This window comes from Acinonyx jubatus, chromosome B2, assembly GCF_027475565.1.
Source record: "Acinonyx jubatus isolate Ajub_Pintada_27869175 chromosome B2, VMU_Ajub_asm_v1.0, whole genome shotgun sequence".
Lineage (NCBI taxonomy): Eukaryota > Metazoa > Chordata > Mammalia > Carnivora > Felidae > Acinonyx > Acinonyx jubatus.
The window spans coordinates 65723928-65737622 of NC_069385.1; positions in this window are offsets into that span (position 1 = coordinate 65723928).

Consider the following 13695-nt stretch of genomic DNA (forward strand, 5'->3'; position numbering starts at 1 on the left):
TCACCATCCCCTTCTGAACAGTTAGGACATTAGAAGACTTCAACTCTAATCGTAGTCTTCTATATTTCATTGGATTTTATTACAGTATTTTTGTTCCATTTGGTTTTTAATTCTGTATCCTACATTAGTCTTTAATTAATATTGATTAAAACTAAAGAGCTCACTTAGAGTTTATCCATATGTTTTCCAAGTTCATGTTTTCCTCCCTTCTGGACTGCATTTTCTTCCTGTTGAGATATACTTCAGTTCTGAGAGTGATGCCCCCCAATGGTAAAACCTCTAACCTTGGTCTGAAAGCAGATATGCTCTGCCATTACCCTTGAATGCTAGCCTGTGAAGTATGGAGTTTTCTATTCACCATTATTTGCCCTCAGTCAGACACGTTCTGGATGCAAGGCATCGTACTTCCTCCTCCTTGCTGCCTTTGTCCCCTTCCTGGTAGTTGCCTCTGGGGTGTTCCCTCAGTCATTCCTGTCTTGATCAGATTTCTCCTTTTTCAGAGAGGATTTCCCTGGGCCCACCTGCCTTCCCCTTCTCTCATTTTACATGATGTATTAGTATTTATCATTATCTAATATTACATGAATAGTGTCTGTCTCTTCCGTTTGAAGGTCCAAGTCTTGAGAACAATAAGCACTTTACTGTATCATCCATGATAGTACAGTGCCTGGCATGTGGAAGGTGCTCAAAGTATGATTGTTCAAAGAATTTATAAAATTTATGGTGGATTTTGTACTATAATTTCTTCTAAAAGAGTAGTTATCAATTCTGGTTGCTCATTAAGATCATCAGCGGATCTTTAAAAACATACTTATGCCCAAATCCCACTCACCCTAGGAATCAGGTCCATTTGGTCTGGTGTTGTGGCAAAGCATCAGGGTTTTTAAGAAGCTACTCAGTAAATTCTAATATAAAGTTAGAGCAGAGGACCCCTGAGGTCTCCTCTTCATTTCTCTTTCAGTTTGCTTCTCTCAACAGGGTACGAGACAATTAATTAGGTTCCAATTTATCAAATTTAAAACAAATTTCATTACTGCTTTTCCAGTTTGCATCAGGTCATACTGACCATACCTTCAGAATAAAATAATTATACCCAACATCAGAACACTGTGCATTTGCCCTTTCCTTTCCCTCACACTAATACACAAAAACCTAAATTTAGAGTTCTTATTTTCCTCTCCCACACACAAATAGACACACTGAAGACTTTCACAATGCTGTCACTTTTCACTCTTCACATCCTTTCAAATACTTTGTTTATTCTGGCGCTATTTGAAACCTTTTAATTCTATATTATGTATAATGATGTATATGACAAACAATTCTGGGGGTTTAGTTCACTTACCCACTTGTTAGCAACTCCTTGCTCATGAAACTTCATGATTCTTTGAGGAGTGAAGCATCCAGTGGGCAAGTCCTTAGACTGTTAGCCTAAGACAGTCGTATCATATTGTAATATGATTATATAATCATAGTCCCCTTTGACATGAATTGTTGTATGGATGGCCACAGCATCCAGTTTTGACCAATGAGTAATTAGGGGAAGGCTGTTACTGTGCTTATAAGAAATATTTCTTCCTGAATAAAAGATAAAAGATATATCAGGAAAATGACCATTTAAATCCCCTTTTTTCTTCTTCCTCTTTGTTCTGTAATAATGATATGATACCTGGTTCTACAGTAGCCATTCTATGACCGTAAGATAATAGTATGCTAGAAACAACAAAATGGTATGGTAGACAGGACCAGCTAAAACAAAAAACAGCAAGAGCAATAATAACAACCACAGCAAAAGAACCATGGGACCCTAGCATCTTCCCGTAAAGTAAAAAACAAATGCCCCATGTTTATTCTCCTGTGATTAAAAATTTCTGTCATTTGCACTTTGATACAATCAAACTGAACACAAGTTTCAGCTGTTTCAAACACTTATTTAACACATTTAATGTTTTCAAACTGCCAATCACATTTTCAGTCAATTTAGACTTAAGTGTATGTTGCAAGATGCATCACTCATCACCAATAATATTCCTTTTCCTCTTTCTTCCTGTTGAGATTACAGCATTCTTCTCCGGGCACAATATTGAAATGCCCTTTGAATCTTTGGATATATGTGTAAATAACTTCCCTTCACTTTCATAGTATAACATTCTTGAGCCCAGCCTTGTTGCTCAGAAATCTATAAGTAGATTGCACTGCTTTATGGTTCTCAGTGTTGCAGATTTAAAGTCCCAAGTTTGGTTCTCCTTTCCTGGCCCTGCCTTTATGGCAGGAAGTGCATGAAGTTCCTTTATCTTCCGGGAAATTTTAAAGGCGCATTCAGAGACCTTTGAATCCTCGGTGAACACTTCCAGCCAATAGATCTAGATCTATCAACAGATCAGCATATATTTTCTCTCTAGAAGCTTGTCTCCAGGTTTTCATTTCTCTTCTTTAAACTTTTAAGTATTTTTATGAGCAAAGTCCTTGGTTTATCCTCCAATACTTTCAGTCTCTCTCTTATCATTGGATTTTGCTCAGTGTCATGAGATACAGTTTTGATCTTTTAGGCCACTATTTCAGTTCTCAACAGCATTGGTTTTCTTGTTAACTTATTTGATAAAAGTGTCCTGAAAGTCATTTTTCTAGGTTAATATTTTAGTGATCTGTTTGAAAACTTTTAATTGCTATTGTTTTCTGTAAAGTTTTACCTTCTTCCTAAAACACTGATGTTTCAATAAAGTCACATATTCTGGGTTCAAGCTTGTATTTCATTGTTCTGAGTTTCTTCTGGTTATTGATTTATTTTTCTCTAACTGCCTGGTTTGACCAGACCAAGCTACAGTATCATTGTGTATCTAGTGATGGCACTAAGAGTTATTAACATCTTGTAAGCCAATGATGAGTAATTTGACATATCATTTATTTTCCGCTGACCCATAGCGGGGGAGTTGTCTCTTCCCCCCAAGAGTTCAGCAAGGGCAAACAGCATCACTCTTAGCATCCAGGGCTAAGAGAGAATGGTTCCAGCCAACAAAGAACTCATGAACACAGTAGGGTCCAGCTTTTACCAAAGAAAGTTCGTGGATCTCCAGAGGCTGGGTAAGCTGCAAAGAGCTTTTAAGTAATGACTTAGCCCATGACTTGTTTATGATATTTAGACTCCCCCATCCATGCCAAAGAAACATTTGCTTCTGCTTTATCAATCCCTTAGGAAACAAGACCTAAAATGCACTTTCCAGGATGTATTCCCTTTCATTCCAAAGAGGCATTCAAGAAGGTGTTTGAAGGAAAATGGGGTTAGAAAGTTTCCCAGAATCCCACAGTTTAATATTCTTTCTTCTAAAGCTCATTTTAAAGGACTTTCAACTATCATGTTTACGTAAATCATATGTAATTTGCTTTATTACTGGGAAGGATAAGTGAAAATGGAATAAAAATTCTTAAAAACATGGACTACGATTTAGATTCAAACTTTAAGATCAGAATTGCTTTGGATATGATTCATATTATTGGCTATCAGGTCAAATATACTTTATGCTATAAGATCACATTGTGTAATAAGGAAGTATATTTTTTTCCCAAATGTTGCTTTATATGAATCAAATTAAAATGTTCACCTATAAAATATATGAAAAATAAACTATATCTTTTAAGATTACTAGATCAATTTTATAAGATGCATATATTTAAGTGACTAAAATTTGTTTTCTTATCTGAAAAAGTCAAACCTTCACATATCTATAAACTTTGCCATTTATAATCAAAATGTAATAATAAATTGGGAAAAACTTATAAGCAATATACAGTATACTGAATTTCCCTAAACTGGTGGTTCTCAAACATTAATGTGTATCAAAATCATCTGGAGAGTATATTAAAACAGATTGCTAGGTGCCACCCACAGAGCTTCAGATTCAGTAGTTTTGTGTAGAACCAGAGATATTACATTTTAAATCATTTTCCAGGTGAGGCTAATTCTGCTAGTCCAGGATCACATTTTGGGAACCATTGCTCTCAGAAGAGGTATCTCTGACTCACTTTAAAAATACATTTAAATCCTTGAGAAAGCAATGGAAGGTTCAATTGCTCCTATCATGTGCTACTCTTTTGTTTTTTATTTTTCTTTTTAACTTTTTTCTTTGTTTTTACCTTTTTAAGGGAAGAAGAACAGCATGGTTTCTCTACTCTCATGCTTCCTACTCAGGGTTTCAAACAGGAAATGCACACTGGTGGGTCCTTTCATTAGTTATAGGGTGAATGATCAGCCTTGAAGAGGTGATGAGCCTCAGTGCCAAAGATGCACCATAAAGCAGTGTCGCCCTTACCCCATGACAGTCTGTGACGAGTGATCTGCAGAACAGATAAAAGCAGAGTGGCTGCTGTGTGGCATTCACTTGTATTACTGTAAATGATATCATGTGTTTGCATTTACTTTAAAGTTGATCAAATGTAACAGGAGACAGTGTTGACAGATGCTGAAAAAGTGTTAACCTTTCCTTTTATCTTTCTTGCTTATGTGTAGCTTGTACCATAAGGCTTCTTAGATGGTTTTATTAGTTGATAGATGAAATGTTGTACAAAATATCCACATAAAGAATTCCATTGTTAGAAAGAGCTGTCTGTAATTCTATAAATGATTATAGTCAAACTGCTTGGTTCATGTATGGTAACACCAGAGACTTGAACTAAATAAAATGGTTTTGTATAAAAATTCATTGTTAAAAGAAAATTAATTTGTTTTGGATGTAAACTGAATTTATGTTAACTAATTGACTCCAGCTATGTCGACAATTAGTTTATGTTACATGTGATTTGCAAGAAATTCAACTCAGCTGATGGATGTGACCTATGACTGTAGTTTTTTCTTAAAACTATGCATTAAAATTATTACCAAAGATTATATTATTCTCTGTTTTCTACATATTTATTATAGTACATAAGCATCATATAAAGCAAGTGTTTGTAGCCCTTCCTTCGAGCAGATCAGAGGATTCTGTTTTATCCTACAAAGTATAGGATCCCTTGGGAATGTATAAAGACACTCTCTCCATAAAACTGAACATATTTATCAGGGTGTAAACTTTATCTTGTCCTGAATGAAATGGGAGAGAATTTTGCTGTTGCATTTGAATTTTCACCACATCACTATTGGCTTGCAACTCCACTTCTGAAGCCAGAAATACGTAAGACAGGAGAAGTTGGTTACTCAGCCTTCTTGGCAAGAAAAAAGCAAAGAAAATTTCTAATTATCTTGAAAGGACTTTATTTTTCCTTTCCTTTTATCACCCTCAGTGTCAGGTAAGTCTTGTGGATCTGCCATGGGATTCATTGTGAAAGAAGAGAAGCTACCTCTCACAGAAATTGAGGAGAACCATATGAAAACATGGAAATACAGAAAGAATGGGGAAGGTACTAAAGGTATGATCAGCTAGTAAAAACTGGCATGGTCAAGCCAAAACAAACAAACAAGAAAGAAAACAAACAAAACCATATCAAGGGCTAAACTCACCACCAAATTTATCATGGAAAGCCAAAAAAAATCCATACCAAAAACCCACAAGGTATTTGTGGACTCTACCGTCTCAAGGTCATATAAGACTCCCTCCTCTAATAATAATAACAGAAACATAAAGATCATCTTAGAGAAACAACGCACTTACTAAATTTAAAATACTTATAGAGGCACCTGGGTGGCTCAGCCAGTTAAGCAACCCATTCTTGATTTCGGCTCAGATCATGATCTCCCAGTTACGTGGGATTGAGCCCCATGTCTGGCTGTGCACTGACAGTGTGGAACCTGCTTGGGATTCTCTCCCTCTCCTTCTCTCTCTGCACCTCCACTGCTCTCTCTCTCTCTCTCTCACAATAAATACTCAAACTTGAAAAAATATATTTATGGAACTTAGCTGCAAGTGTTCTTAGTTGTGATTCACATGTAAATCATAACTGCATGAAAGCAGATGCAATAATATACAAATTAAAATAAGGTAAAATTATTACAAATACAATTTCTTGTCAAATTCATACCAAACAGAAGAAGAAAACCTTTCAACTTGGCAATATGCACTTTTTCCCCCATTTCCTGTCACATGTTAAGTTTTAGATTAAATTAACAGCTGCTAGACAAATAAGTTATTCTTTAAGTTTATTTATTTATTTTGAGAGAGAGCAGGGGAGGGAGAGAAGGAGAGAGACAGAATCCCTAGTAGTCTCCATACTGTCAGCATGGAGCCTGATATGGGGCTGAACTCACAAACCATGAGATCGTGACCTGAGCTGAAATCAAGAGTCGGAAGCTTAACTGACTGAACCACCCAGAGCCCCTACAAATAAGCTATTTTGACAACAAATTATTTTGCAACAGGATCCCTCTCTATGAATTAAAAGTTACCCCAAATAAACAAGATATCAGAAGGAAGAAAGAAGAGTGAGGGAAATTCTACATAAGTCCTGTTTGGATTTCTGAAGTTTGAAATTCTTATTCTGGACATAGGTATAATATCTTGAAATACACTGTGAGAAATTGGGTTTTTGGTAAACCCAGCCAGAAAGAGAGCTTATAGCTAGTCATGGGGAAGCCAAAGCCAGCTTACTTCATTCCTGGAACCTAGGGCATAGAGCTATAGGTCTCCTGAATGTAAGTGACCCAAAGTACCACCACATCCATTTATATCCACATCATAATCATGAACTGAAAGAATATGTCTCTCATTCCCAGAGCTTAGTGTTCTAGTGTAAAGGCATAATGAGACAATTATAGCTAGCAAATAGCTTCCTTCTTATCTTACAGTTTGGGAAGAACAATGAACACACTGTACCACATAATTTCTGAAGCACATGATTCACAAAATAAGATGGAGAGCAGGATAGTATGACAGATTTTATAAATCAATTATTGGGGAGAAACAATTCGACAATGTACAGGAATAGGGATAGTTAACTTTTCTCTATGGGTGTTGTAAACATAGTTCTAAAGCTTTCTGTTTTCTCATTATGGGGGCTGATGAATAGGCTTTTGGTTTTCTTTGTCAACAGATTAGATGACTAATAAGCTGAATGTAGTTGCCCGTCAAGTTTTTATTACACATAATATTATTGACCTTTCAGTTTGCTAACCACAGAGAATTTTGAATCGACATACAGGAGGATAAAAAGACACTGAAGAGCCTAGGAAGCCTAGGTGTATGACTATATCAAGTACATACGAAAACAGAGTACGGAAAGTTAAAAGTAATTTGAAATCCTTTTTAAAGTTTTTTTTTTTTTCTTTTTCCGGCACAGATTCCATCTATTTTTTCACCTAAAGTTCTTTATGTGAAACTACTTTATATGTAGAACTTCAGAATTTCAGATGTAAAATGACACCTTAGGTCAAATAATCACATCTCTACCATTATACGGAAAAAGAAAAGGCACAGGGGAATTATTTACTTTATATAAGATCACATATTTCTTAATGAATGACAATTCTGGATCCAGAATCTGGCTCTTTTAACTCCCTATCCATCATTTTTTTAAATATCATTTAATGTATATTGCTCTAATTACTTTTAGTAGCTGTGTTGAGGGATAACAGATCAGATTGTTATAAAGGTCACCTATGAAAAAATGAAGTAAACAGTGATTATACACTACAATTCTTAACAAATGGCATCCAGACCACTTATTTTGTTAGTTTTTTTTCTGATGTTTAACTTCCAGATAAACATAGCTAGAAAGTACCTTCCTTTGTAGATAATGAACAAAGCATAATGAACAACTGCATCACAGAATTTTTTATTTGATGATTTACAAAAAATGAATGGATAGGAAGATGGTTTAACAGATTTCATAGATCATGTTTTGGGAAGAAACAATTACCTGAAGTTTAAGTTGTACAATTATGGAGAAAAATATTAATGTCCTCTGCCTTTTTCTTTGAACCACTGCCCTTGGTTATTGTCCCCTAGTGACATGTTCCCATAATCTCATATTAATGACTTCGCCAAACCATGTCCACATTATTTGATTTACATTTCACTCTATGGCCCCCATAATATATTTATTCAACAGTTAGCTTCCCATGCCTTGCTCCCTTTTCTAGTACAATCTACTCTTTTTTCCTTTCTCAATATATTCTCATTACTAGTTTCTCGTAGTCTTTGAAAGAACATTCTGGTTTATTATAGCCTGAAGTGACTAACTGTATGAACTGTAAGTGGTTACACATATGACTCAGGATTGACAAAAGTGATGGTTCAGTAACAAATATCCCCAGGATTTTAGTATTCAACACAACAAACATTTTACATGTATGCTGCATTTCTAATGTCGGTTTGAAGAAAGACATTACGCTAAATCACTGAAGACTGAGGTCGATAGAGACTTCATCTCAACACAAGTTTTCACAGTCATTGAGGCAGAGAGAAAGGAATGTGGTGAATTGTGTGTTGGTTTTTAAAGCTTCCTTGTAGAAGTGACACATGCATTCTACTCTCATTTCATTGCCAAGATTAAAACAGTGACCGTCCCTAACTTCAAAGGGAGATCTGCTGGGAAGTGCAAACTCCTCTTTGCCTGGAGGGAAAATTAGAATGTTTATAATACAGGCTCATGTTCTTTGCATTCAAACCTTAAATTGCATTCTCACATTTTGTGGTAGGCAGGAGTCTGAGATGAGATGACTCCACGATTCCCACCTTGTGGAATATAATCAGTGCTATCTCCTTTCCTTGGATGTGGGCAAAATCTGTAAATATGATATCACTCCCAAGATTAGCTTACATTAGATGGCAAAGGTGAAGAGATTTTGCAGATATAATTAAAGTTCCAAAGAAGTTGATTGTGAGTGAGTCAAAAGGGAGATTACCTTAGATGGGCCTGACTTACTCAAGTGATTGTTCCTAAAATAGGGACTGGACTCTTTCTGAATAGAGAGACTCTTTCCATCTCTGAAGAAGCAAGCTGCCATCTTGTGAGGTGGCCTGTGAGAAACTATTGGAGAGGGCCATGTGGCAAGGAACTGATGGGCCTTTAGAAATGGGAAGAGGTTTGTAGCTAAGAGCCAGCCTAAATTGCAGCTTAGAAAGATGCTGAGCTGAGAACCTACATAGATGTCCCAAGACTCTGGAACCATGTAACCTGTGAGATAGTAATTGCTGTTTTAAGCCAAATTTATTACATAGTAATAGAAAAATAAAACACATGTCCATGTTCATTAAAAGCATCTATTTTACCCATTATAATTTAATACCTTGTATACTTATGAATATTTTAAACATATATATATATTGGTTGCCTATTCCTTCATTTCTCACACATTAACATGTGGCCATCATAAGCCAGAAATAGTAATATTGGTAATATGCTGGTAAAAACATCATGAGTGTAAAGTTTCTCTAATAGAGATGAGAAATAAATACATGATTAGTAAAAACTTTGTTTTATGAATGCAGTCTTTCACCAGGTAGAAAGTGATTCATTCATTCATTTATTCCATTAATACAGTCTGAGTGTCTACAATATTTGGATTATGGGGGGCTGTAAAGCCATGTCTCATAGGTGACATATGAGATTGCCTTTAAAAGGGATTTGTGGGGGCACGTGGGTGGCTCAGTCAGTTGAGCGTCCGAATTCAGCTCAGGTCATGATCTCAAAGTTCATGGGTTCAAGCCCTGCATTGGGCTCTGTGCTGACAGCTTGGAGCCTGGTCTGGATGTGGATTCTGTGCTTTGGATTCTGTGTCTCCCTCTCTCTCTGCCCATCCCCTGCTTGAACTCTGCCTCTCTCTCTTTCAAAAATGAATAAACATTTTAAAAAATTTTTAAGAGATTTGTGTTTAGCCATGTATTAAATAAAAAAAGATGAAAAAAAAAACATATCCTAACATGTACACAAATAATGCAAGCCCTTTATGAGTAAAGAGCATAGTAAATTCCTTATGTTCAGAAGATGAAAACTGTCAAAATCTAAGTGGTAAATGGAATACTGGTCACGGGGCATGGGCCCCTGTAAATCTCAATCTATCAGTGAATGTGATGTTATTCTACCTGGAGCTGAGAGCAGCAAAGAAAGTTGAAGGAACTTCTTTTAAATCCCTTTGCAGGATTTGGTCATTATTCATTCTTCAGAGGGTTTTCAATGTGAGATCTCACAGAGGATGGCCCAAGTCTATAGGCAGCAATATGGTTTGAAATTCGTCAGTGAATTTCATTCTAGAGCTTCTAAGGCTTAGAGCAAGGCAGATAAAGGGCAGCTGAACAGAAAATATCAGAGAACAGTATAAACTTTACCTTAGTTTTCTTGGGGTTGTTTCAGGCTTTATCATAAGACATTAGGACTGCTACATGGAAGTCAGTGATAGAAATAAGAACAAGAACTTTTTTTTACTTTTCCAGCTTTGGTCAATCAAGAGAAAACATGTTGTCAACAACCTTTACCTCTGATATCTAGTCAAGCAGGCTCAGCCAAAGATTGATTCACAATTGAACTATGTTTTCACATGATTAACCTACTCATTCACACCTGAGCCACATTGTAAGCTGGAAGGGGGAAGCTTTCACCTCTGCAGCCCATGCTCTATCACTCCTCTGAACAAAGGCCTCATGATGACACAGCTCCAATCTTGTGCTATTTACTAACGGGAAATTAACTTTAGAGGGAGAAAAGAGGTCAATTGCTAATTCTATTATTTAGCATTTAATATTATGAAATTAGTTTTATCTTTAAACATTAACTCCAAATTCTACTTTTAATTTTTAACACCTGAAAAAAAAAACTATGTCTCTCAGAACAGAACAAAATCTTTCTTATTGATATAAATATGCATTTTGCATTTTTGTACGGGAGGTGCAAAATATGGTATTCCCTAGAAATAGGGGAAATCAGACAGAAGAATGCTTTCTCATCTGCTACGATATCAACCTCAGAAAAATGATCTTACTATTATACAATAAAATTTAAACTTTTTGATTAAATTTTTCTCATCTGTTACTCAAAATTGAAAGCTGAAATTTAGTTTTTCATTTAGAGTCTTTACACAGATTTTGAGCTAAGTGAAATTGGCTAAATTAAAGATATTATACTTAAATTAAAATTGCACCTATCTTGTAAGAGTCAGCTGAAGCATTAACTGTACCTCACAATCATTTCACTCAGTTTTATTATAGTTAAAAATGCAATAAATGCCATACTTTCTAAGAAGTAGTATGAATTGCAAGACATTTGTGGGCATAATATTATTCTTTTTTTTAATTTTTGAAAGAAATACTAATCTCTAGATCGTAACTTGAAAAACGCAGTCATGAAGTATGCCAACATCAGCTTTACTCCTCCCCAAAAGAAAGATAATCTTAAAAAGGAGTGCCATTCAATCCCTAGTGTCTCACAAAAAAATGTCTACTTCCGACAAGATCTTGTACCCAGCAGCGTTTCTGCCAGAACCTCTACAAAAGTAGCCAATTCCATCCCCTTCATCAAGTGAATTTTCTATTCTATGAGGAAATCTCAGTATTTCAGAACTTTTGACCTTTCACCATTACCTCTCAAATGTTAAAAGATCAAAGAAGTGTCAGAGGGGACAGAATAGTGAGGCTGTGTAATGTTCAGTGATTTCCCAAGTACATTCTTTGGTATGTGGCTAGTGTTTTCTGTTTTATAAAAGATATGCCATGTGACAGGACAGTGACAGTGACAGGAGTTTGAGGTTAAAATTTGCAAAGCACAAAGTTTACTTACAGGGAGATTATACTGACATTATTTAGTAGGTATGATTTTACATAATTTTACACTGAACAACTATCTTATGCTACAGAACATTTCGGCCAGCAATTAACATGAAACAATGCATGACTAGCCAGGTTATAATATGAGTTTACTCAAGTTGTATTCCATATTATTTTTACTTCTACTTTGTTCCAGGTAAATGCATTATTGTTTTTTCTCTAAAATTGATTCTTCATGTTAGGGATCTCATTTCCCTATTTAGAGATGAGGAAACTAAGGCTTGGCAAGATTGAGCTATTTGAATCCATTCCTTTTATCCATTAATTTATTTATTATGTACACATCCATGCATAAGTCATTTATCTACTCATAATTTTTTTTTTTTTTGCTTTGATTATCTATGTTCACGGCACTGTTCCCAGGTGCTACAGTATCCTAACAGAACTCTATGTCTAGGAAACAGCAGTCTTAGGACTGTGAACACAAAGCCACTATCTCAGACCTGTGATTCCAAAACACCTTTACATATTATGAAGAAGAGGCTAAGCTGAAGTTTCAGTTTGAGAAACCAACATGAAGCCTTTATGCTACTGACCAACAGAGTGCAGTGTTTTCCTTTTTTGCTCTTGGACTCTGATCTTGTTTAGCTTGTGGTATTTGGGGAGTAAGTGGAGTCCAATGTAGAGTTACTTCACTAAATGTCAAATGTAAAGGATCACTCGTCCTCTTCTGACACACTGCTGCTCCCAAATCACCTTTGTGGATCCTAGGATAACAATAGTTGATGTTAAGAATTCACTGAAAAGTGAAGATTCTCAGAAAAAAGACAGGGTCACCTCTGAATCCATGTCTCTGGCTCCATGTAAATGGAGGGCTCCAATGTGGAATTACAGGCCTATCAGGATATTCACTGAGGATTTTAAATTAAAATCAAATAAATCTTGCATTAGAAAAGGCAATTTCTGTGAATATGATAGCTAAATTAACTTATTTCCCAGGTTGAGGAGTTCTGACAAACAACTGCAATGCTGTGATAATGAGTTTGACAGATAAACAATACTGTGAAATGAAGCAAGTCATATTTTTTAAGTATCATAATAACTAATGCTTTAATATAGTACAGATTTTAATGCATCATAAAAGAAATTATGTGATAATATATTTCACTAAAGAGTTTAGCAGTGGGAGTAAAACTCAATTAAGGCCAGACTCATTAACACTTAATTTCATTTGGGCCTTTATTGCTTGTAATTGTACAGTTTCTTAACTTTATCCCTCACTCTCACTCATAATTCTAGTGAGCCTTACATCTATCATGGAAGACAGTACTTCCTATGAAACTCCCATGGATAAATTTTTATTTATGAAGAGACATGAGTTTTTTAAAGCTGACATTCCCCGGATTTACGAGAGTCTGAGTTGGTAGGGAATCAGATCCTTGAAATTGTGAAAATTATTCCAAGTGATCTGAGACAATACAAGGAAAATGCAATTTTGACATGTATCAGTAGTTTCATGCACATGGTATAAATAACACCTGCAATTTTGAAATAGATAAATACCACTGGGTTTCAGCCAAATCCAGACTTGTCAGATACATATAAGTAGTCTGACATTCCTTTGGAACTAGTAATTTGAAAGTTGGGAATATAATACTATATTTGAAAAATAAAGCATTATAACAATAATTGTATTGATTTTCTCAGGAGAAAGCATGTATTACTCTATTACCCTAGTATTTTGCTGGAGAAAACTTAATGTTCCAATATTCCACATGTAAGTAAAGAAAAATTTATTATTTTAGAATGTCATTAAAATGTTATAATTATTATATACCTAAGCACAAAGGAACGTTCAAAGTTTAACATCACAAATATTCATGTAAATGCTGCTAAACTGTAATAAATGTTAAACTTTTACCTTGATAACGTCAAAATTATTTTTAAATTAATTTTTGCTTAATGTTTATTTTTAAGAGAGAGAGGGAGAGACAGAATGCAAATGGGGGAA